At 43.0% G+C, this 25,528-nt stretch overlaps 1 pseudogene; it reads right to left on the bottom strand.

Moving 5' to 3' along the window:
• Nucleotides 1–987: 987 nt before the first annotated feature.
• On the bottom strand, nt 988–25,288 carry LOC103630949 (protein NCA1-like; annotated as a pseudogene).
• Between the last annotated feature and the right edge of the window lie 240 nt (nt 25,289–25,528).

Raw genomic sequence — 25,528 nt, 5'->3', positions numbered from 1 at the left:
AACATACCTAGGTCTTGGAATGTGGATGAGCTTCGACGGTACTATGTGTAATTTGATGTAATCTTTTTTTCATTTTTTCTATGGCACCATTTTCCTTTCAGGAGGGGAGAAAGGTTTTTAATGGGGTCATAGCTTGTAATTTTTCATTCTTATTTAGCCCTACGCAATACAAGGGCCAAAATTCCCCAAAGATGTAATATGTAAAATCAGAGCCTGCACCATCGAGTGCAAAATAAAACAGGGAAAAGCTCAAAAGACGTCCCTAAGGGGATGCAAAGCATGACGAAGCTGCAAAAAGTCATTCCTAAGGGAGCACAGCGTAAGTTCCGAAGCTGCAAAAAAGTCGTTCCTAAGGGAGCACAACGTAAGTTCCGAAGCTCAGAAGTCGTTTCTAAGGGAATGCAGAGCCAAATACCACCGAAATATAAGGTGAAGAAGCTCCAAAATCGTTCCTAAGGGGATGCAGAATTAAATGCCACCGAAATAGAAGGTGAAGAAGCTCCAAAGTCGTTCCTAAGGGGATGCAGAGCTTAAAGACTCTAAAGTCGTTCCTAAGGGGATGCAGAGTATGGGTGTGGTTTTGCGTGTGTTTGGGACATTCATTTGCACATTACATTACATCATTCATTGCATTCATACAAACATTCATTTAGACATTTGTAGGATCATCATCATCATAACATGAAGCACGAACAGAAATACTCCATCTTTGACGACAGTGCTTCGATGAACACAAAGAAGCTTCGTTTCAAAAATATACATGTTATGCAACGACATGCTTTGTTGTGAACGAAAAGAAGGGAAGGTTTTTTTCGCCTTGGGCTCAAAAGATACAAGTTCCGTCCACAGCAAAGCAATTTGTACATGGATAAAAGGTAAAAAATATATTACAAGGTATGTATAGATATACACAGTATTGTTCAATCCTCGATTACAGTTTTTTTTACAAAGATAATACAAATCTTCCTAAGCCCTATACAGGCAGGCCTAAAGAGAAGCTTCAGCAGCCTTCGGAACGTGCTTCGAATTATCAATCTTCGGCACCACCATCCTGCAGACAAACAAACGGTATAAGGTAAAAAGTAATTACAAGAGATAAGGCAAGCAACAGGTATAAGTTCCATACCGACTTAAGCAAGTTTCGGGCTTCGTCACCAGCCAACTCTCGCCCACCCTTAGCCCAAATCTGAGTTATAAATCTATTTCCGATGCTCTGGGCTTCACTGGGGATATCAACCAAATCTGTTGGAGACAAACTGAAGGTTGGTCTATTTACCATCTTTGTGTGCGTGCAACCAGCCTTCATGAATGTTGCAGCTGTGCCGTGAGAAGCTAGCAGGGCACAAAAGTCACCGTGCCCGGCTATCACTTCATCAAGAGCATCAACTTCATTTTCAATATGATCGAAGGTGTTTGGTATGTCTTCAGCCGAAGGGGTAATATCTTCGGAGCTGGCCCCAACCGAGCTGAAGACCTTTTTCAACCGTTGCACGCAACGGCTACCGAATTCCAGGCACTTATTCTGAAGCTCTTTCAAAGACTCCTGCAGCTTCATATTATTATCAGCTTTGACTTTGCATTTTGCTTGCAGTTCTTGTTTCTCTTGCTCGAAGCGTTCTGAATTTTTCTTTAAAGTTTCTTGAGCCTGGAGAAGCCCCTCGTTCAATCTGGCATTTTCAGTTTGAAGCTCCACGAGGAAACCCTCTGTTGCCTGAAGTAGGAAGTCTTTCTTCTCAAGAGAAGCTTCGTAGTCTTTGATTTTATTTTCCAAGCCCTCGATTATGATTTTGTTTTTCTTGTCTTCGAGGTCTTGCTGCATCCTCAGTGCCTTACTTAGCAGCATACTCTGTAGAAATAAGCCTTCATCAGAAAACTTTGTTTCATCACAAAAATAAAAGAAACCTAGCGAAAGGAATTTTACCTTGAAATTGGAGTAGAACAAACTGCCGACGATATGTTGTCGCCGGTAGCCGCTGATATCAGCTTCAAGCTTTAGGAAACCGACACTCTTTGACAGAGTGCCGATTATCTTTGCCCCGGCGCGGTCTCGAATACATCCTAAGGCCCCTTCGTCGATTCCACCAAAGAGCATAGCTCCTGGCAGGTAGCCACAGGATATACCATATTCTTGTAGCTCCTTTTCAGCCTCGGATAATTCTTAACCGACCAGGTTCCGAAGGTCGAAGTCCTTTTCTTTCGGAGCAGCATGGGCAATCGTTTTCCCTTTGTCAGGCACTGTGGCCATGACCTTCTCTGCAGTTGCAGCTGTTTCTTCCGCAGCCATATCCGAAAGCATTTTATCAATCCCAGATAGTGTACTCTCAAGGTTGGCAGCTTCGGCAGTAGTTGCAGCTTCGACAGAGGTATTAGCTTCGGCAATGGCCTTGGCGCTTGCAATGGGTGTTATCTTGGATGCCGATGCTGACGGTGGTGTCTGTTCAATGGCTTACATAACAGTAACGATTCTTCGTTTTTCTGCCCGTCCGCCTTCTTCTTTGTAGCTGAAGGCTCATCCTTCTTCTGTAAAAGTTTTGTCAGTTCTGGCCCCAGAGGACTTATCAGCTTGATGGGTAAAGATTCAGTCATTACCTTTAAAATTTCTGCTATTTTGGCAGCAGGAGGCGTCGAAGGAGTCTCCTCTACTGCCTCGGTTATATTCGGCTCTGGACTTTCAGCCTTCCTCTTCTTCGAAGCAGCAGCCTTCGGCTCAGGAGTGGATTTTCTTTTCTTTGAAGCTTTCTCATCCTCCTTTACCATTCTAGCAGCTTGCCTGCTCAGAATACTGACAATTCTCTTTCTTTTCACACCTTCGGCACCTTTATCAAGCCTTTCATAATCAGGATATTCAAATTTCAAGGCATCCATCACCCGGTTCAACCTTCATTTAGGCCGGGTACCAAAGGCTGCGGTCATCAGTTGGTCTTCCTTTTTTTGTATAATTTCCAAGTATTTCATTGCACAGTGTCTCGATCATGTCCAGCCATTCTTTGCACGGCTTTTTGAATTGTTTTTCAAACTTGAAACGATAAGCTAGTCGAACAAGTTCATGCTTCTTCTTTGTTTCTTTCATCTTCGGCATTCCCCAGCCACTTGATGTTCGATACGTCCGGTTGGCCAGATATTCCTACACCAGATCCCTGGTACTGATTTGCTCAGCTACCACTCTGAACTCTACTTCGGCCAACTGACATGGTGACCCCAGTTGCATGTTGCATAGGGGTCTGGTCATTCCGAAGTTTAAAGGCAGCGAACTCATGACCATGGTCATTAGCTTCTCTCTGTTTTTCTCATCAGCTTTCATATAAAACCATTCATTTTTCTAGCCGGTTGGCCACTTTGTGTTGTAGCTGAGGACTGGTGCCTTCGTATCCTTGCGATACGCAAAATTGTAACATCCAAAATTTTCGTGAAGACCATCTGCCCTGGCCTTTGTCTGATAGTGCAACTCATGCACGCGGCAGAAAGCTTTGACATATGGGTTCATCCCTTGGCTTCGAAGGGCCCAGATAAAGACGCTGAGCCTAACAATGGTGTTAGGAGTCAGCTGATGAAGGTATATTACGAAATTTTTTAGGACTTCCCCTATCATCTCATAAGGGGAAATCGCAGCCCCGCTCTAAAGAAGCTCTTGAAAACCACAACTTCATCCTTCTTCGGCTCTGGGGTAGTTTCTTCTCTAGCAAATCGAACAAGTTTGCTTTCAGCTTCTCCAAAATAGCCCAGTTTCATCATCATGGGCATGTCGTCACACAGTAGATTTCTCAAAATCTAAATGACTAGGCTTTGTTGGGATCAAAATGTTGTAGTCTTCTTCACCTTCATCAACATTTTCTTCTTCAACAACAGTTTGTTCAGCTTCGGCATCAGGAGCACCTTCGTCAATAGCTCCCTCTATCACAACTAGACCTGATCATTCCATGACTTCTGAAATTGGTGTTGTCTCAGTGACCTCGGTTTCTTCTCCCTCACGAGACACCCTTGCAGTTGATCGCACTCTAGCCATTTTGATGGATTTTCTACAGTTTGACGAAGCTAACCCGTTTTGACGAAGTTAACCTTAAATGATGAAAGCGTTCGCTTGAAGGCGCAGTACAGAAAACTTCGGTTATGGTTAATTTTTTAACAGCACAACAGTGCAATGGCAATGAATGTTGTGGTAACTCTTCACCAACCCGTCTGTTTATATAGTGTTGCAGGTGGGAAGGCGAACCGACAGATCGCCTGCACTCACTGAATGGTGGACCACTCGACGCTTGGAATATTATAATCGTTTCTCGGCAACGAGCTCAGGGAAGGTGTTTTTCGGACCTTCGGCATTCGAAAGCCTTCGATTTTTTCGCGGATTGAGCTCGTTACAAAAAACAATCTAGCACCGCGAAGGGGCTACTGCTGGGGTCCTTCTTTTTCTGCTGAAGGTCCTCTCAGAAAAAAACACCTTCGGAAAGATAATATGCAAGCAGGCGCGACATGAACATGTATGCCGAAGCTACAACTGAAAGAGCTTCGGCATGATGACACGCTTGAGACGAAGGGTGGCACCGACTTAAAGAGGAAAAGACTGTATAGTCCCTAATATTTTGTATTATAGTCATGATTAGTTATCAAGGACATGAATGTAATTTTGTTCGGGCTGTGTCTTGTGCCTATAAATAGATGAACAGTACCCCCGTACTGTTCACGCTGACTTGTAATCACTCGCACGTCACTCTTGGATTCTTACCTTCTGTCGAACCGAAGGTACAAATGTAATTCAATATCATTAATGTTTGTTCATGATCAGATAGTAAGAATATAGATAATCTAATGATTTAATAAGATTATTCATGTTCTTTCTATGTTCTGTATGTTCCTGCTTTTTATTATTACATATTGAGATGATGAAGGTATATCCTTCACGACCTTCGTCTGAAGATCATTATATCCTAAGGGAGATCATGCTTCGAAGGACGAATGTCTTTAACCATTAACATTTGTGTTGCCTTGTTCTTAACTCATAGCATTTGAGAACAAGTGATCAACACTGCTCATCAGTTACAATGCACTATAGCTGTCTAAAATTTGTAATCCTCAAAAGCCAAAAAACACATTTCATTTTGACCTACTTTCCCACTTCCCACCCCAACAATGTTGCTAATTCATCTGAAACATTTATAGGAAAGGATGACATTAAACCACAAGAATACATCACAATGGCCAAAATACATCCTTAAGCATGGATTGTCTGTTCAAGATGAAGGCACTCGGGCTGCTATTGCAGCACAAGTCCAACAAAATACTCTTGTTTATTTCTTCATCCAGGTCTGCGACGGATACATCCTGTTGGACAATCGCTCGAGCATCGTGTCAGAGAAGTTCGCCACACCCAACAACAACTCAATGTGCGGGTACCCTGTAGTCGATGCCATCGAGGCGGCACTGGAGGAGGTTTGCCTAGGCATCATCTCATGTGCTGACATACCGGAGCTGAGAAAGGGACAGAACAAAGAAAGAACTTCAAATCAAAGCTAAAGAAGCGTAGATTCAAAATCTAAAAAAGGTAATGCGTAAGTACTACTGGTTTCAGTATATTTATAGTAGTAGAGATGTACTCATTATTTCAACCACCTTAATGTTGAGTGGAAGTGAATATGATTGTATGCCGGCAAAAGAAGAACCATACATTAGGCATTTGGGCTGAAGGTTTAGCCATTCACACAAAGCATCAAACAATATAATTCAATGAAGCACTTAGTTCACTCAACACAGTTGCCATTTAGAAATCTAACTTTGATTTATATACTCATGTAACATGATAATGACAAGAACTGCTACTTGGCAAAAGAGCAGGTTGCTTGTTCCCATTTAAATAGAATAATTTTGTATAGAAGTTAAAAAGATTAGAAAACAAAATAATATGGGGATCTGATTAATTACAGTTTTCCTTGCCATAATATGCTTTCTACTATGAAATAGTAAAAGCTCATTGTTGGGGGTCTGCTTCGTCGCCGAAGGTCCCATAAGAAGAAACACCTTCGGAAGATTGACACAAAGCCGAAGCTATCAATCAGAGAGCTTCGGAGTACATTTCCAAATGCACCGACTTAAAGATGAATGACCAATCGGCCCGTGATAACTTGTATTATGATTGTAAACCTTTGTAAAGGGCATGAATGTAATTTCTCACAGGCTGCGTCATGTGCCTATAAATAGATGAACAGTACCCCTATACTGTTCACGTGATCCTGTATTCGCTCGTGCGCAACACTTGGATTCATGCCTTCTGTCAAGCCGAAGGTATAAATGTAATTAAATATCATATTTAAATATCCAAGTTTATATAATGAAGACATGTGAATGGCATTATATGTTTATTCATGTTATCTTTCATGTTTCATATGTTTTGTCTTTCACTATCTTATACCATGATGATGAAGGTACGTCCTTCATGACCTTCGTCCGGAGATCGTTATATCCTAAGGGAAATAATGCTTCGAAGGACGAAGGACATTAACATTTAATACTTTGTGTTGCCTTGTTCTTGACTCATAGCATTTGAGAACAAGTCCCCAACATTGGCGCCCACCTCCGGTGAACTCACTTCCACTTTTGAGCTGATGGCTTCGTCCAACACCCAAGCTGAAGCTGCTTCGGCTACGAAGCTGGTGCTCCCAATAATAAGCGGTTCATGCTCAGAACTAGCCAACAAGAAGCAAAAGAAGGAGGCTCAGAGAAGGGTACAACATGTTGGGGTGCAGGGACCCTTCATCAAGTCAAAATGGTCCCACATCCCAATCACCTTCTCCTAGGAGGACCTTCAGCTCAAGGATTATCCTCATAATGATGCTATGGTCATATCTCGTGTCATCAAGGGATTTCTGGTCCACAATGTTTTGGTTGATACAGGCAGTGCAGCTGACATCATATTTGCTAAGGCCTTCAGACAGATGCAAGAGCCAGAGGACAAGATTCATGATGCTACACACCCTCTTTGTGGCTTCGGAGGAAGGCAGATTGCAGCGCTCGGCAAAATCACGATGCCAGTGACTTTCGGCTTTGTCCACAATACAAGGACTGAACAAGTTGTGTTTGATATTGTTGTTATGGAATACCCCTACAATGCAATCATTGGTTGTGGGACACTCAATGCTTTCGAAGCAATACTTCATCCAGCATATCTATGCATGAAGATACCTTCGGAACAAGGACCCATTGCTGTTCATGGTGTCAGGAAGCTGCTAGAAAAGCTGAAGGAAACTGGACAGACTCAAAAGCAATCCACAACATAGATGGAACTGAAGCTTGTGAACAGTACAAGTACAGAAGAGAGAAGGCTGCCTCGGCTGATCAGCCGAAGCCTATGCTTCTATGTGAAGACATAGCAGAGCAGAAGGTACTGCTGGGATCTCAGCTATCTGAAGAACAGGAGAAAACCTTGATAAGGATTCTATTCAACAACAAAGATGTTTTCGCTTGGTCGGCCAATGATCTCTGTGGTGTAAACAGAGACATCATTGAGCATTCACTCAATGTCGACCCGTCTTTCAGGCCAAGAAAGCAAAGGCTTCAAAAAATGTCTGATGATAAAGCTGAAGGTGCTCAAAATGAAGTCAAAAGACTTCTCAGTGCTGGTGTTATTAGAGAGGTAAAATATCCAGAGTGGCTAGCCAATACTGTTATGGTAAAGAAAGCCAATGGCAAATGGAGAATGTTTATTGATTTCACGGATCTCAACAAGGCTTGCCCGAAGGACGGGTTTCCATTACCAAGGATAGACTCTCTTGTGGATGCAGCAGCTTCTTCAGAACTTATGAGTCTGCTGGATTGCTACTCAGGATATCATCAAATATGGATGAAGGAGGATGAGCCAAAGACTAGCTTCATAACTCCCAGTGGCACCTATTGTTATCTTTGGATGCCTGAGGGGCTCAAGAATGCTGGAGGAAGTTTTAGCAGAATGACAGCCAAGGTCCTTCATTCCCAGATAGGCAGAAATGTGTTAACATACGTTGATGACATCATAGTAAAAAGCACGAAGCAAGAAAATCATATCACTGATCTGCAAGAAACATTTGCTAATTTCAGGCAAGCTGACCTAAAATTAAATCCTAAAAAATGTGTCTTTGGAGTGAAGAAGGGTAAGTTCCTTGGCTGTCTAGTTTCAACGAAGGGGATCGAAGCTAACCCAAGCAAGATCGAAGCCATCCTTCGAATGGAACCACCAAGCACAAAGAAGGGGGCTCAACGGTTGGCAGGAAGACTGGCTTCATTGAATAGATTTATATCTAGATCAGGAGAAAGAAATTTGCCATTCTTTGAAATACTCAAGTCAGCCGAAGTCTTTCAATGGGGCCTGTAGGAAACGGGTGACGCCTAAGAGGGGGGGGGTGAATTAGGACTTCTAAGCTTTTACTAAACTAGGCCACAATTAAATCCCTAGAGCAAGACCTATGCAAATAATCAAAACTAGAATGTGCAAACTCGGTTTTGTCTAAGTGTTGCTATCTCTACCGCAAAGGCTAAGTTTCAATCTACACTAAATAAGTATGACAATAAGATTGAAACTTAAATGCTTAATATAAATGCGGAATGTAAAGAGCTAAGTAGAGAAGCAAACTCTCGTGGAAGACGCCGATATTTTTACCGAGGTATCCGGAACCACGCAAGGTTCCGACTAATCCTCGTTGGTGCCCCTACGCAAAGGGAAGCCCACGAGAGGGCCAAGCACCACGGTCGAGTAACTCCGTAGAGAGCCACGGGCCTTCTCCACGCGCAAGTGGTGCTCCGCTTCCGGCTCCTCTCGGACGCTCCCCGCCGTCTCCACTATCGAGCTTCCGGCCGAAACGCCGCGGGCCTCGTTCCCTCCGGTACATGGTGGCGGCCGTGACACAAACGCGGTTGTCACGGTCTCGCAAGACTCTCGCCCCACTCGGTACAATTACAACGACTCACGCAAGAGTCGAGGGGTTGTGTGGTTTTACAAAACTCACTCAACTAACTAGGGTTCACCTAGAGCAAGCGCTAAAGCGGTCTAACTAACCTAAGCACTTCGCAAAGCACCTACGCTAATCACCGAGTGATTCTATTAAGCACTTGGGTGTTTGAGCTCTTGGAAATGTGCACTATATGCCTTGGTATGTTGCTTGGGCTCCCACACTTGAGAATGGCCGGTTGGGGGTGTATTTATAGCCCCCAACACAATTGTAGCCGTTGGAGAAAAGCTGCTGCTCTCTGCGGCACACCGGACAGTCCGGTGTGCACCGGACAGTCCGGTGGTGCACCGGACAGCGCACTGTAGCCTGTCCGGTGCGCCTAGCCGTTGCCTGTCCGACTCCTGTCAGAGCAGATGACCGTTGGCGCCGCAGGCTCCGGGTGCCACCTGGAACTAGTCGTTGGGCTGCAGTTCCCAGGTGCACCGGACAGTCTGGTGTGTGGGCACCGGACAGTCCGGTGTGCCACCGGACAGTCCGGTGCTCCACGCACAGACAGTCCGCAGGCAGCACACGCCTCCTTTCTTGGACTTTTCTTGATCTTCTTAATGTCTTCTTTTGAGGTGTTACTTTCCTCAATTCCTTAGTCCAAGTAGTTCTTGCATCCTGTGAACTACAAACATAAACACTAGGAAACTTGTTAGTCCACAGATTGTGTTAATCATCAAACACCAAAACTTACTTAGCCAAATGGCCCGGGGTCCATTTTCCTTACAATCTCCCCCTTTTTGGTGATTGATGACAACACAACCAAAGCAAGCAAATAATACAAGTATTTGAATATAAAAATGCAATCTACTTGCTAGGATGCATGATTGTCCCCTTAATGTGATATTATGGACTTAAGCCTCCCCCTAACTCCATAATTCACTTACTTCCTATTTTGGACCAAATAACCAAAACCACTTGACAAGGCACTTGCAAAATTTGAAAATTTTAAATTGGTGGTGTTTGGTGTTTGATACATTTTTCATTGCTTTGGTCCCTAAAATTCTCCCCCTTTGGCATCAACCACCGAAAAGGAAGACATTAAAAGCGTGTAGGAAGTAAATAAAACTTGCCCTCAAGGAATTGAAACTCTTGAAGAAAAACATATGAAAACTCCCCTTAAATGAGTGTTCTCTTTTAGAAAGAAATTTCTCCCCCTTTTTAGAGACGAAGAAATACTCCCCCTGACAGAGATCATCTACTTAGGAAAAAGCATGTGAAAATTAGAGGTGCAAGTCATGATTTGAATAGACTGACTTCCCTTATGCATAGGTAACAAAATATGATTGAACCACTTATGCATTTAGCAACAAGGAAGTATAAGATATGAAACCGTAGTCTAACCAAATGTCGGAGAAGACGTGTAAATGATGTAAAATTACAGTTCTTGGAGATATGCAGTGGAAGATTGTTGTCTTTCTCCGGGGACTTCATTTTCCTTACAATGAGACTATCACAAGAAAATAGACTTGAAAGGAGTGTTAGTCTCAAAGTCTTAGATTATAGAGTAATCTCCCCCAAAAGATGTGCATACAAGTTTTGCTGAATACTTGTAGGAGACATGCACTTTGATTTGATATCAAGAGGGGCAGGTTATCCATAATCCGAGCTTTGGCACATATAAGTTAAATGATACCAAATGTAGGATATGAGAGTTTTACCACTACTAGAATTCATAATTATCAAATGATGTATCATTTACTATGAAGTGACGTAGAAGCTATGTGCCGTGCTTAAATAAACGTTTTAAGCCGTGTAGGTTTGCTTAGGATATAAATTGAAAGCAAGCAATCCTACCATATGATTTACCTAGTATGCATACATAAAAGTAAACATCAAATGTAATACTAGGCATGAAAGGTAGAGCTAGATTCAAGAAAATAGATACGCATATCTAAGAATAGTAAATACAATAAATCTAGTTACCTCAGTCATGGGTGGGGAAATTTGGGTCCAAAGTCTTTTACTAATCCACTTGGCAATAAACTCTATCCATTATGATGTATCCCATGATATACATCCCATCTTTGCCAAGTCTCCGAATTTCCCGACGACCTTTGGTCCACTCACTTCCCTCTCGGGATCCAAACCTTCTTGGTGCTTTTCATGGTTGAAATTATTTCCTTTGGCACCCAGATGCGTTTGACCCCCTTTCCTTTGTTGGCTTGCTTGTTGGCCTTGATTGCTATCACCTTTCCATTCGTCTTCTTTTTGATTAAGTACGGTGTAGCAGTCTTTTTATCCACCTTTTTGATGTAGGTGTTGGAGATTTTGCTTGATGGCTTTTGCCTTTGTTTATCCCCGGTCATCGCCTTGCATTGGAAAGACTTGTGGCCTTCCATGTGGCATAGCCTACAAATCACAGTTTCTCCCTCTACAGGCTTGTTCACTCCCGCAGTGGTGTTATCCTGTGGAGGTCGGATTTGTTTGGCTTTGCCTTTCTTGTCATACAAAGCCTTGCCAAGGCGAGCCACTTCTTGCTTTAATTGTTCATTTTCCTTTGCAACCTCATCCGAACATGTCTCTACAACAATGTTCTCAACAACGACTTGGTTGCAGGGGTTAGAGTCATCAATTAAATCAAAGCAGGAAGTAGAAGCATCTTTCATAAATATTTCAGGCACTTCAATTAAAGATGCTGCTGGGGTGCTACCAATGTTTTCTAGCTTAGTAATTAGCTCATTATTGTGTATACTAAGAATTTCCATTTTTCTAGCAAATTTTCAATAGCTTCTTGGGAGCTAGCTAACTTAGCCTTAAGTTTTTCATTCCTTTTAATAAGGCCATCATCAGTAGCAGTGGATGGAGCACTAGATTCTAATAGCTCAATTTTAGTTGATAGCTCACTATTTAAGTTTGCAAAAGTTTCAAATTTTTCTAGCAAACCTTTGTAATCATTTTGAGAGCTAATCAACTTATTTTTCAAAGTTTTAAGTTGAGCTTTTTGCTTAGTGCAAACATCCTGGAAAAATTCTACGGCTTCCGCAAGCTCATCTAGAGAGGGCTTTCCCTCACCTTCATCATCACTACTACTTTCATCACTAGAGGATGGAATGCTTTTGTTACCTCTTGCCATAAGGCATTTGTGTGATGACTGTGATGAGCGTGATGAGGACCGGTGGCTGCGCGTCCTTGGAGGTTCATCTTCACTTGAAGAGTCATCCCAAGTTCTAACACTTGTTAGCGCCTTGCCTTTGCTCCTCTCCTTTTTGGGTTCGGCCATAGTTGGATAGTTGTCCCTGAAGTGGCCCTTCTCCCCACATGCGAAGCATCCTCTCTTCCTTTGCTTTTTCCTGTCAATGTTAAAGAGAAGATCTTCGACCTGCAGGGGCACACCCATTAGATTAATCTTGTGGATCATCCCCATTACCTTTCCGACACGTCAGATTGTTTCTTCGTCCTCGGGGGATGATGTGCATGGTTGATTATCTTCATCATCATCAATTTCTTCTTCTTCCTCTTCTTCACTTGAGGAACTTGGAGTGAGAGCCTTCTTTTTTCCTTTCCTTTCATCACATGCAAAAGCATATGGCCTTGAGGAAGTTGGCTCCTCTCCCCGACACATTTTTCGCGACATCTCAAAAGCCGCGATTTTTCCAATTACAATGGTTGGGGTCATGTTACTCAAGTCCTCCATGTTGTGAAGGATAGTGATGATGCTCCCATATCTTCGTTGTGGTAGTAGGGAGATAATCTTCCTCACAATGTCCGCATCACCTAGCTTATTAATGCCGATAGAATTGAGCTCATTGATAATTAGATTCAAACGAGAATACATGTCTCTAACAAGCTCATCATCTTTCATAGCAAAAGAATTATACTCATTTAAGACTAGGCAATGTTTTTGCTCACGGACATTGGATGTGCCATCATGGAGCTCATGCAATTTTAGCCAAATCTCATTAGCAGTTTTCAAGGTAAATACTTGATTAAAAATATCCATGCTAAGAGATTCATACAAGCAATTTTTGGCTCTAGCATTTAAGTGAATTTCTTTTTCCTCACTCGTGGTTGGTTTCTCGGGATTCTTGAGGGGTTTCATCCCGTCACGAGTGACTCTCCAAACACCTAGATCAACGGCCTCTAGGTAGCAAGCCATTCTAGCACTATAATATGGGAAGTTAGTGCCGTCGAAGTGTGGTGGCCTATGGGTATCCATCCCTTCCTCTAAAAAGCGTCGGCTCTTTTAGCGGTGAAGCTAAAGCGTTTCAAATGAGCCAAACCGGGCTCCGATACCACTTGTAGGAAACGGGTGACGCCTAAGAGGGGGGTGAATTAGGACTTCTAAGCTTTTACTAAACTAGGCCACAATTAAATCCCTAGAGCAAAACCTATGCAAATAATCAAAACTAGAATGTGCAAACTCGGTTTTGTCTAAGTGTTGCTATCTCTACCGCAAAGGCTAAGTTGCAATCTACACTAAATAAGTATGACAATAAGATTGAAACTTAAATGCTTAATATAAATGCGGAATGTAAAGAGCTAAGTAGAGAAGCAAACTCTCGTGGAAGACGCCGGTATTTTTACCGAGGTATCCGGAACCACGCAAGGTTCCGACTAATCCTCGTTGGTGCCCCTATGCAAAGGGAAGCCCACGCGAGGGCCAAGCACCACGGTCGAGTAACTCCGTAGAGAGCCACGGGCCTTCTCCACGCGCAAGTGGTGCTCCGCTTCCGGCTCCTCTCGGACGCTCCCCGCCGTCTCCACTATCGAGCTTCCGGCCGAAACGCCGCGGGCCTCGTTCCCTCCGGTACACGGTGGCGGCCGTGACACAAACGCGGTTGTCACGGTCTCGCAAGACTCTCGCCCCACTCGGTACAATTACAACGACTCACGCAAGAGCCGAGGGGTTGTGTGGTTTTACAAAACTCACTCAACTAACTAGGGTTCACCTAGAGCAAGCGCTAAAGCGGTCTAACTAACCTAAGCACTTCGCAAAGCACCTACGCTAATCACCGAGTGATTCTATTAAGCACTTGGGTGTTTGAGCTCTTGGAAATGTGCACTATATGCCTTGGTATGTTGCTTGGGCTCCCACACTTGAGAATGGCCGGTTGGGGGTGTATTTATAGCCCCCAACACAATTGTAGCCGTTGGAGAAAAGTTGCTGCTCTCTGCGGCACACCGGACAGTCCGGTGTGCACCGGACAGTCCGGTGGTGCACCGGACAGCGCACTGTAGCCTGTCCGGTGCGCCTAGCCGTTGCGTGTCCGACTCCTGTCAGAGCAGATGACCGTTGGCGCCGCAGGCTCCGGGTGCCACCTGGAACTAGCCATTGGGCTGCAGTTCCCAGGTGCACCGGACAGTCTGGTGTGTGGGCACCGGACAGTCCGGTGTGCCACCGGACAGTCCGGTGCTCCACGCACAGACAGTCCGCAGGCAGCACACGCCTCCTTTCTTGGACTTTTCTTGATCTTCTTAATGTCTTCTTTTGAGGTGTTACTTTCCTCAATTCCTTAGTCCAAGTAGTTCTTGCATCCTGTGAACTACAAACATAAACACTAGGAAACTTGTTAGTCCACAGATTGTGTTAATCATCAAACACCAAAACTTACTTAGCCAAATGGCCCGGGGTCCATTTTCCTTACAGGGCCTAGCTCAACAGAAAGCCTTCGAAGAGCTGAAGCAATACTTGATTGATCTAACAACATTAACTCCACCTGCGCCAGGGGCTCCGTTACTATTGTATGTGGCAGCTTCGCACTCTGCAGTAAGTGTGACGCTTGTGCAGGAGAAACTCGAAGGACAAATTAAAAAGCAAGCCCCAGTATACTTTGTCTCCGAAGTTCTAAGTTTATCAAAGAAAAACTATACAGAATTGGAGAAGGTGTTGTATGCTGTCTTAATGGCCTCCAGGAAGCTTCGGCATTACTTTCAAGCATTCCATATAATTGTTCCTTCATCATAGCCTCTGATGGATATCATGAGGAACAGAGAAGCTACTGGAAGGATTGGAAAGTGGGCTGCGGAAATCAACGAATTCAGCATTGATTATGTGCATAGATCCTCGATTTAGTCCCAGGCGTTAGCAGACTTCATCGCTGACTGGACGCCAGGGGCTCAGGAAGAAGAGGCAAATAAGGATGCCGAAGCTTGGATAGTGTTCTGCGACGGTTCCTGGGGAACCTTCGGGGCAGGTGAGGCTGCTGTCTTAGTTGCACCTTCCATAGTCAGAACATGCTATGCAATAAAGCTTGATTTCAGCTGCACAAATAATATTGCTGAATACGAAGCTTTGCTTTTGGGGCTTCGAAAGTTAAAGGCAATGGGGATAAGAAGGGCGGTCCTTAAAACCGATTCCCATGTTATTTCTGGACATGTTGACAATAGTTGCAGAGCAAGAGACCCGAAGCTTGAGAAATACCTGGACACAGTTCGAAGGCTTGAAGCTTCTTTCGAAGGGTTTTCTGTCAAGAATATTCCACAAGGAGAAAACGAGCACACTGATCTGCTAGCCAAGTCAGCGGCACAGGGGCTGCCACTACCTTTGGAAGTATTCTTTGAGACAATAAGAGCACCTTCGGTGGAACTTCTTGAAAGAGTAGTGCTCAATATATCTCCTGTTCATAGTGAAGATTGGAGGACTGAGATTGTATCTTTTCTCCAAGGTAACTGCCTTTCAGATGACAAAGCTTATAATAAGAGAATGGAGGCAAGAGCAAGACCATATGTGATAATAGAAGGGGAGTTATACAAACATGGAGTCTGCTCTCCACTTCTCAAGTGTCTATCCAGAACTGAAGGTATAGAGCTGATGAAGGAAACACATGCAGGTTTGTGTGGATCTCACATTGGATCTAGACCTTTGCTGGGGAAGGTCTTCAGACAAGGATTTTATTGGCCGAAGGCAGCTTCGGATGCAACAGGCCTGGTTCAAAAATGCGAAAATTGTCAAAAATGTGCAAGAGACCAGAAACAACCTTCGTCATTAACCCAACTAATACAACCAACTTGGCCATTGCAAAGATGGGGCCTGGACTTGTTAGGTCCACTCCCACCAGCACAAGGCAATTTAAGATATGTTGTGGTAGCTGTAGAATATTTTTCCAAGTGGATTGAAGCGAAGCCTTTGGCCACAATAACTTTGGTCACAGTCCAGAAATTCTTTTGGAAAAACATTGTTTGTCGCTTCGACGTACCAAAGGCTATAACTGTAGACAATGGAACATAGTTTGATGCCGAAGCTTTCAAGGAATTCTGTGATCAAATCAGCACGAAGATCCATTTTGCATCAGTCAGACATCCAAAATCAAATAGACTTGTCAAAAGAGCAAATTGTATTATAATGATAGGAATAATGAAGTTAATTTTTAATCAGCCCACAGGAAAGTGGCCAGAAGAGTTGATTAAAGTGGTGTGGAGCCACAATACAATTGTATCAAGATCAACAGGTTTTACGCCATTCAAGTTATTATTTGGTGATGAAGCAATAACCCCAGAAGAAGCTAAAGCGGGGTCAATAAGGACAACAGCTTCGACTAAAGACGTAGCTAATTATCATGTGGCAAAAGACACTATAGAAGGGGTCAGACTTCAGGCTGTGGAAAATATAAATAAATATCAAGCCGAAACAATAAAATGGCGCGACAGAAAAGTCCGACTGAAAAATATCAAGCCAGGGCATTTGGTGCTTCGGAGAGTGGCTAATCCGGACATAGTAGGCAAACTACAGCTGAAGTGGGAAGGACCTTTTCTGGTGGTATCTTTGTCAAGGCCCGGTTCTTACAGACTAAAGGATATGGATGGCAATGATATTCCTAGATCTTGGAACGCGGATGAGCTTCGACGGTATTATGTTTAGATTGATGTAATCTTTTTCATTTTTTCCATGGCACCCTTTTCCTTTCCAAAGGGGGAGAAAGGTTTTTAATGGGGCCATAGTTTGTAATTTTTTCCTTTCTTATTCAGCTCCACGAGAGCAAAATCCCCCAAAATATGTAAATGTAAAATATGAGCACGCACCATCGAGTGCAGAGAAAAAGAAAACACAGGGAGAAGCTCAAAAGTCATCCCTAAGGGGATGCAGAGCATAACGAAGCTACAAAAAGCCGTTTCTAAGGGAGCGCAGCGTAAGTTTTCTGCTCAAAAGTCGTTCCTAAGGGAATGCAGAGCCAAATACCGCCGAAATATAAGGCGAAGCGCGAAAAGTCAACGCGAATACGGCCGAAATAGAAGGCGAAGAAGTTCAAAAGACGTTCCTAAGGGGATGCAGAACTTACACCGAAAAATAAGCGGTGCAGCCGAAAAATAAACAGCAAAGAGATTTCAGTCATTCTTAAGGGAATGAAGGTTATGGATGAAGCTTCGTATGTGTGTGTGTTTGGGCATTCATTTGCATGATACATTACATCATATAGTGCATTCATAAACATTCATTTAGACATACATAAGATCATCATCATCATACCATACAGATATAGACAGTTGCTTCGGCTATAAGGATACAGTTTCAAAAGCAGATTTATGCTTTGTTGTGTACGAAAAGAAGGGGAGGTGTTTTTGCCTTCGGCTCAAAAAATACAAGTTTCGTCCGTATCAAAGCACTTCATAAATTGATGGAAAGGTAAAAATATATTACAAGGTATGGACAAATTTACAGAGCAGAATCTGATTACAATATTCTTTATAAAGGTTAATACAAGAGTTTTCTTAGAGTTTTTCCACAGCTAGGCATTCGAGCTTCATCATCATCTGTTGAGTTTCGGATCGTCTGCTAAGCTTCGGTTCAGTGTTCCTCGGCTTCGTCATCCTGTAAATATTAAAGCATTATAAGGAAAGTTCACGTTTCAAGGAAAAGGTAAGCACAAGGTATGATTTTATTACCGGCTTGAGATGACTTCGAGCTTCGTCACCAGCTAGGCTTCGCCCACCCTTCGTCCATATTTGCTTTATAAATCTGTTTCCTATGCTTCAAGCAAGACTGGGGATATCAATCAAATCTGCTGGTGATAAGCTGAAGTTTGGTCTATTAACAATCTTCCCATGCGTGCAACCAGATTTCATGAAGGCAACAACTGTGCCCCGAGAAGCTAGCATGGCACAGAAATCGTCGTGTCTAGCTATAACTTCATCAAGAGCGTCAACTTCGCCCTCAATGTGTTCGAAGGTTCCTGGCAGGTCTTCAACCGAAGGACTGAATTTCTCAGAGCTGGCTCCAACCGAGTTGAAGACCTGCTTTAGCCGCTGCACGCATCGGTTGCTGAACTCTAGACATTTATCTTGAAGCTCTTTCAATGATTTTTGCAAATTTGAAATTTTTTCAACCTCAGCCTCAAACATCGTATCAAATTTTTGCTTTTCTTGTTCGAAGCTTTCTGACTTTGAGAGAAGTTCCTTATTCAATCTTGCAATTTTTGCTTCAGCTTCTGCCAGTAAACCCTCCACTGTCTGAAGTTCGAAATCTTTCTTTTCAAGAGCAGCTGCTTGATCTTTTATTTTGCTCTCTAAACCTTTAATTATAACTTCATGCTTTTTATCTTCAAGGTCATGTTGCATCCTCAAAGCTTTACTCAATAGCATACTCTGTGCAGAAGCAACCTTCGTTACAAAGCACCTTCGTTGTTAAAAACAATGAAAAGTCAAATAAAAGTTTTTACCTTGAAATTAGAATAGAATAAACTACCAACGATATGCTGTCGTCGGTAGCGGCTGATATCGGTCTCAAGCTTCGGGAAACCAATACTCTTTGACAGAGTACCGACGACCTTCGCTCCAGTTCGATCTCGGAGACAACCTAAGCTTTCATCGTCAATACCGCCGAAGAGTAGCGCCCCTGGCTGATACCCGCAGGATATGGCATAGTCTCTCAACTCTTCTTTCTCAGCCCTTAACAATTCTTGTCCAATTAAGTTTTGAAAGTTGAAATTTTCTTCTTCTGAAGTATCTTCAGCTATCTCCTTCTCTTTTCCAGGCACTGTGGCCATGGTCTCTTCGGTGGCTGTAGCAGCTTCTTCTGCGGCCATATCCAGAACTATTTTATCTATATTAGAGAGTGTGCTTTCTAGATTTTCATCTTCAGTTGGTTCAGCTTTGGCAGTTGCAGCTTCAGTAGGTGCAGCTTCGGTAGCTATAACGCTCTCGATAGCTGGTGCCTTTGACACCAAAGTTGGCGGTGGTGTTTCTTCAATAGCTTCAGTCACAGTAATAATCCTTTGTTTTTTTGGCCCAACGGACTTCTTCGCTGCCGAGGGCTCCTTCTTCTTCTGTAAAAGCTTCGTCAGATGTGGCCCCAGTGGACTTAGCTTGATAGGCAAGGATTCAGTCATTACCTTTAGAATTTCTTCCACGTCGGCAGCAGAAGGTGTTGAAGGAGTCTCTTCTTCCATATCAGTCGCCTTCTGCTTCGGAGCCGCAACTTTCCTTTTCTTCGGAGCAACTGCCTTCGGCTCAGGGCTCAATTTTTTCCTCTTCATGATTTCGTCATCTTCTTTGAAAATTCTAGCAGCTTGTCTGCCCACAACACTAACAACTCTTTTTCTTTTTTGCCCTTCAGCGCCCTTGTTCAATCGATCATAGTTAGGATATTCAAAATTCAGGGCATCCATTACCCGATTCAATCTTCGCTTCGGTCGGGTGCCGAAGGCTGCAGTCAGTAACTGATCTTCTTTTTTCGTATAATTGCCTAAAATCTCATTGCACATAACTTCAATTGTATCCAACCATTCTTGGTAGGGTTCCTTGAAGTGTTTTTTGAACTTAAAGTGATAGGGCAGTCGAACGAGTTCATTTTTCTTCTTCTTTCCTTCAAGCTTCGGCATACTCCATTCCCTTAGCGTTGGGAATACTCTGTTCACTAAGTATTCCTGGACTAAATCCCTAGTTCCAATATGTTCAGACACAACTCTAAACTTGTACACAGCATCTGGGCATGGTGCCCCCGGCGTCATGTTGCACTGAGGCCTAGTCAGCCCGAAGGTTAGCTCCAGCGGGCTCTGAACTAGCTTCTCCTTTTTCTCATCAATCTTAACATAAAACCATTCAGATTTCCAACCGGTCGGCCATTTAGTGCGATAGCTGACCACCGGTGTCTTCATGTCTTTGCGATAAGCAAAATTATAGCAGCCGAAGTTCTCATGCAGGCCGTCTTCTCTAGCCTTCGTCTGATAGTGAAGTTCATGTACTCGGTAGAAGGCTTCAGCGAGCGGCTCCACCCCTTGACTTCGGAGAGCCCAGATATACACGCTGAGCCTAACAATGGCGTTAGGGGTTAGCTGATGAAGGTAAATCCCAAAATTTTCCAAGGCATCTGCAATCATCCCATGTAGAGGAAATCTCAACCCTGCTTTGAAGAAGCTCTTAAAAACTACCACTTCATCATTTTCTGGTTTCGGTATAGTCTCTTCCCTGCCAAAGCGAATCAACCCCTTCTCGGCTTCTTTGAAGTAGCCTAGCTTCGTCATCATGGCCATATCAGCTTCACACACAGTCGACTTCCCAAAATCCAAATGGCTGGGCTTCGACGACATAGTAGTGTTATAATCAATCTCTTCTTCACCAGCATCGCCCTCTTCAATATCTGCCTGCTCGGCTTCAGCAGCGGGTGCATCTTCTTCAGAAGCACCCTCAGTCACAAACAATCCTGATCGCCTCATGACTTTGGAGATTGGGGCAGTTTCAGCAGCTTCGGTTTCCTCTCTGTCACCAGTAACCCTAGCTGTTGAGCGCACCCTGGCCATTTGATGTTGAATTTCTTGCGTTTTGACGAAGTTGATTATTCTTTACCTTTGTCGAAGCTCCCTCTTGTCACGAAGCTAGAGCAAAGTAATACGGTGAACAATCTTCGGCTGTGGTCAAATTTTTCGGCAGCACAACAATGCAATAGCAGTAAATGTTGTGGTAACTTTACACCTACCCGTCTATTTATATAGCGCTGCAAGTGGGAAGGTGAATCGTCAAGCCGCTCGCACTCGCTGAACGGTGGACCATAGTGCCCAAGAAGCTGAATCACCAGATCGCGCGTACCCGTTGCATAGTGGGACCATCCTTTACTTGGAATATTTAAATCGTTTCTCGGCAACGAGCTCAGGGAAGGTGTTTTTCGGACCTTCGGCATTCCGAAGCCTAAGAGAGTTTTTCACGGTCGAGCTCGTTACGAAAAACGATCTGGCACCGTGAAGGGGCTACTGTTGGGGGTCTGCTTCGTCGCCGAAGGTCCCATAAGAAGAAACACCTTCGGAAGATTGACACAAAGCCGAAGCTATCATTCAGAGAGCTTCGGAGTACATTTCCAAATGCACCGACTTAAAGATGAAATGACCAATCGGCTCGTGATAACTTGTATTATGATTGTAAACCTTTGCAAAGGACATGAATGTAATTTCTCACAGGCTGCGTCATGTGCCTATAAATAGATGAACAGTACCCCTATACTGTTCACACGATCCTATATTCGCTCGTGCACAACACTTGGATTCTTGCCTTCTGTCAAGCCGAAGGTATAAATGTAATTAAATATCATATTTAAATATCCAAGTTTATATAATGAAGACATGTGAATGATATTATATGTTTATTCATGTTATCTTTCATGTTTCATATGTTTTGTCTTTCACTATCTTATACCATGATGATGAAGGTACGTCCTTCATGACCTTCGTCCGAAGATCGTTATATCCTAAGGGAAATAATGTTTCGAAGGACAAAGGAAATTAACATTTAATACTTTGTGCTGCCTTGTTCTTGACTCATAGCATTTGAGAACAAGTCCCCAACACTCATCCATTTTAGAAGCAACCTAAATATTAAACAAACAACGAGACAGACTTAAGTTCTAAACAGTAAGGCTCAGTTAGTCACCCAGTTTTCTATTTATTAAACAAAATGTTAATCATTTGTTAGCTTGGAAGATAAAAGCAAATGCCACAAGTTAGTAGTTCACATATTGGACGACAAAGGATGAAAATAACAACCTTATGTGGTGCTTGCTCTTCAGGCTCTTCTGAATCTCCAAGCAAGCTCTTCTTTTTACCAGCTTTTGATTTTGGCAAGAATACCACAACAGCTAAATGACAAGTACAATGTAATTAGTATTACACATGTACATGAGATCGTATAAAGGAAGATCATGCTGGAAAACAATAGCACATACAATGTATCCTCCCAAATATAGACTTCTGATCATACTCACGATCTGTTAGGTCCACAGGGTGACCCAAGATGGCAAAGTAAACATGGGGAAACAAAGATGCAATATGCTTAATAGCTTGTAACAGCAAATACACAAAATTCAAAACAAATAGGCCATAGTTGCATGAAATAATGTTTATGTTACTGAAATTAGTATCATAGCACTGAAGGATAGTATGTTAATTATCGTGAGTGCTGGTAACTTCCCATACTGCATATTGTATGTTTGCCTCATGCCAAATAAATGTGTCCTCATTAGCAAATTCGTTGAACTTGTCACCCTCTAACAAATACATCCACATATCCTGCAGCAGCATATCCACCATGCATTTGATGTTGAGCAACTCAAACACGACTACTGACCAAGAGAAGACCTAAAGATTAATAATGAACTCTGCATTATCCATTTTGTTGATTATGTTCATAGACATTTCTAGCCTAGTGAAAACATATTGAACAACCACTCTTCCATCCTCAACAAATTATTCAAAATTCAAAAACCTAGTTTAACACACCCAAAGTGAGATCCTTCACGGTAAAAGGAATGTTGATTGTGCAGAGCACCAAAACAAGGTGATCACCAGGTCCTAAAATATCTCTCTTGCACTCGAACAAAAACAAACAAATGCTTCCACATCCACGAAAAGTCAAGTCCTCTTATGAACAACACCTATGATTACCCCTAACGACTACAGCTTCAAGATTACATCAACCAAAGGAAAGGTCAGAGTAAATCTTAAAACTACCTTAGCATCAAAGAAAACATAACAAAATTACCCATACTACAAAACTGCAACCATACCCGGATCTGGTTTACTGAAATCCTATCTATATTCTAATTTGAAAAACAATGTAGCTATCCATGTTCATGTCCGTAGGTATCCAATCATTTGCACCCTAGTCATGATAATATTTTCTTAGTTTACTGATGAAGTGAAAACAACTATTGAGGGGAAATAGTTAAGGACCAACAGACATACCAACAGTCCCCAAGCATTCCTAACACAGCTCCAAGTTATGAACATAGGTCTATCTTCTGAACATTTTAACTCCTTGATATCGTCTACACATAGTGAGCCTTGACTTTGCACTTCCAATGTCTTAGACACAAAAAGCCTAGAGATCAACAGTTATTGTTGTAAGTTGTAATATCAATATCGTAAATAAAATCAATGAATAATATATAATGATTAGTTGTTGAAATTTTACAAGTTCAAGAATCTTTTTCAACATAAGAGGCTAAACCAATTTACTTAGTTATTGACCCTCACAGCTTGTTGCGCCACAAAAGTCCATCTCTCCATGAAAACATCCTCATATATGACTTTATTCTTGCCACCTGCTGCTTCCACATCCCCTGTAGCATGTGATCGCTTGATTCTGGCATGACCATCAATGAATCGGTGAACAAGAGCTTGAATTCTATATTGGCACCACATAGTGGGCTGTCTTTAAAGCATAATATACATGCCCTGCCAAAGAAATCCAGTAAGAACATATTGAAGCAAGGAATGAAACATGAAGTGCAATTAAGCTAGATGTGAGGAACGAGGCACACTTGCAGAATTTATGGGTACACAACTTACATTTTCTACATTCATGGAGCAGTGTCTGGCAGGCAATGGAGCTAAGCAGACCTAGCTTGGAAGTGTTGGAGTCATAACCAACTGGGCGTTTTGCTGGTACCACATGAGGATCCTTGCCTTTTTTTCACCATGATCACGACTTTCCTTGATGTTGCTACCATGATTCTTGCCGGTGATAGGGCATACACCGTCGATGCTATTGTCAAATTTTTCAGGGCATACACCGTTGCAACCGTTTTTCGCACGAGATGTTGTGTTATCCGGTGAAACATAACAAACTCAGTTTCACCCGTTTTGTCCCCACCCACGATGACAAGTTTGTACCTGATCCGATTAAGAACAATTTAGTAACCATAGATGTTTCGGTACAAGTCATTATGTACAAAACCCAAAGACTGAGAAGTATAACTACAAAGTAAAGCTCAAATCAAAAAACATGGAATCCTAGGCACATAACCCAATCCCGAGTATCAAGAAAACATCTGAGAAAAAACAATAGGGAATTCCTCACTATAATTAACAAAGGCACTCAGAGAATAGTGTCCCTAAATATGTTTGTAAGTCTCCATGCTGCAACGCTCAAGCTAATTAGAACATTCATTTGGTAAAGTATTGCATTCATAGTTCAGAGGAGACGAGACATCTTGTTGGGATGATGGGACAAATACAGTGCATAAGGAACATGTTGCATTTTCACTTTATCTTGATTATAAATGGAACAACCATAATCTTGATTGTATACCTGTGTGGTTGTGGCTGTGTGGCATACCAACCTGTTGCAGTGGTTCATATCCTCATGCACCAGCTATTTTTTACTGGCCTATGGTGTCTCAGTAAACACCACAATCCTTTTGCTATCTGGGCACCGGGCAAAGACATTGCTCGAGGCTTCTACATGTCCTAAACTCCTATATAATTTGATTAATCGTTGAACAATGTCTGTAAGGTTTGGCTTTTCCCTCTATAAAATACGCTTCCCTTTTTGGGAGCGAGTATAATAGGCTAGTGGTAAAAGCAACATAAATGTTAACACGAAACTACTTTTTGACTCCTCTATAACTGGACTATATTGTAGGATCTAAGTTGTATTCTGTATAACTGAAACTATGCGGGGCAAATGAGTTTAGTTTCGTTGGCATTATTTATTCTATGTGTGCTCAAATCAAGTTTTGGTAAAGAACATGCTTTCAATCCTGTGAAATGGTTTCTTGAGCTATTCAACTCCTTTTGTTCTTGGCTAGTCCTTTGAGATAACCTAAAAAGGTACAAAGAGAAGGCGTCCTTGTTGGCATCCATCCAATGAGGGAATAGGTGGACCAAGAAAACGTGTGACATATACTTCCAGTAATACCAAAGGTGAAGACTGTGTTGTTACTAAACAATTTAGGTAGCAAAATCAGTACAGCACAGGAAGAACTAATCTTGCCTTGGGATAGACGATGCAACAATGGCACATGAGGGATTAGAGAGCGACGACCTTGCCGACCAGGAATGTGGCACGGCCGTCGCAACAGCCTCCTCGTCGCCAGGGGTGCTCGAGGCGGTGAGCGCGACAACCTTATCGACAATGAACGTGGCACAGCCGTCGCAGCAGCCTCCTCGTTGTCGGGGGTCCTCGTGCATATGGGTTGGGGCTAGGGTTCGGGAATACTAGGCAAGGGAGTAGGGTTCTCTCCGTCTACCGATAACCTCCGTCTGCAGGGATGCGACCGGGTCGGGGAGGTGGCGAGGGGGAGGGAGTGGTGGCACGGTGGGGCTTCGGCCTCGTGTGACGACGACGACATGCGTCGTGGCTGTGGGGGTTCGGGGAGGCAGCAATGGGGAGGGAATGGTGGCACGACAGGGACACGCGCGCCGTGGCTG

The sequence above is a fragment of the Zea mays genome, chromosome 6 (genome assembly GCF_902167145.1).
Source record: "Zea mays cultivar B73 chromosome 6, Zm-B73-REFERENCE-NAM-5.0, whole genome shotgun sequence".
Lineage (NCBI taxonomy): Eukaryota > Viridiplantae > Streptophyta > Magnoliopsida > Poales > Poaceae > Zea > Zea mays.
This window is presented reverse-complemented; position numbering and strand designations above follow the sequence as displayed.